Genomic DNA, 1,119 nt, shown 5'->3' with positions numbered 1-1,119 from the left:
TCAAGGTTTTGGAGGCTCCGAAACAGAGGTGGTCTACACATTCCTGCTCCTAGGGTCCTAGGGAAACATTTTCCCTCACTTTTCCAGCTCCTGGTGGCTCCCGGCAAGCTTTGGCAGGCCTCGGTGGGTAGCCGTGTCTCTCCAACTCCGCCTTGGTCTTCATGTGACCTGTGTCCTGTCCTCTTCCTATAAGAGTACCAGTCATTGGATTGAGCCCCCCCCCCCCACCAATCCGGGAGGGCCTCATCTTCACTCATTATATTTACAAGGACCCTATGTCCAAATAAGGTCATATTCTGAGGTTCCAGATTCTCAGCCTAGAAGGAAGGAAGGAGGGAAGGAAGGAAAGAGTAAAGAAAGTGGTTGAACACGATTCAATCCAGAACAAAGCGAGAAAAACAACCCAGGAGAGGGAGTGGCTTCAGGCAACAGGGGTGAACCCCTTCCTGATCTCCGGTGGGCCTGGGAAATGCTGAAGCCTGAAGCCTTTCCAGAGGGCCAGAGGAAAGACAGAGGTATGAGGGACGTGCTGGGAGAGAGAGAGGAAGAATTGTATTAAGGTAAATTGCAAATACTAAAAAATATGAAGACAGCAATTGAAGTGTTTAAAATGTGCTCTGGGTAATTCCAAACAAATTTTAAAGCCATTTTCAGACCATAAAATCCTCTGGTCTAAATCACCAGCTCCCAGGCAGGCCCCAGTGCTCAGGCGGCAGAACCTCCCCCAGATGGAGGCTGGCAGGTTTGGGAGTCTCCAGCTAATCCGGCAAATGAGTGATGATCCTTCCTGGTGATTGGAGAGGGGCCCTTCTTGATTTCTCTAGACACCTGTTCTACTTCCAATCTGATTTGCTGATACTTTCTCTGGGGCTCATTCCCAGAAGGGTGGCCCAGTCATGAGAAACACAAAAACAAGCCTCACCAATGACATGTCCGACCTCGTTAGCCAAAGTCTACCTCTGGGGACCTGTCCTCTCCAATCTCTTTCCATCTGGGACAGCAAGGTGGGATGCCCTCGACAGGCCAGCGTAAAGCTCCTCGATTGTGATGTGTTGCAAAACTCACGGACCACATGCTTTGAAGCACCCCTACAGACAGCACCGCTCCGTGGTGCTGAAG

This window comes from Mustela nivalis (genome assembly GCF_964662115.1).
Source record: "Mustela nivalis genome assembly, chromosome: 20".
In the NCBI taxonomy this organism is placed as follows: domain Eukaryota; kingdom Metazoa; phylum Chordata; class Mammalia; order Carnivora; family Mustelidae; genus Mustela; species Mustela nivalis.
This window is presented reverse-complemented; position numbering follows the sequence as displayed.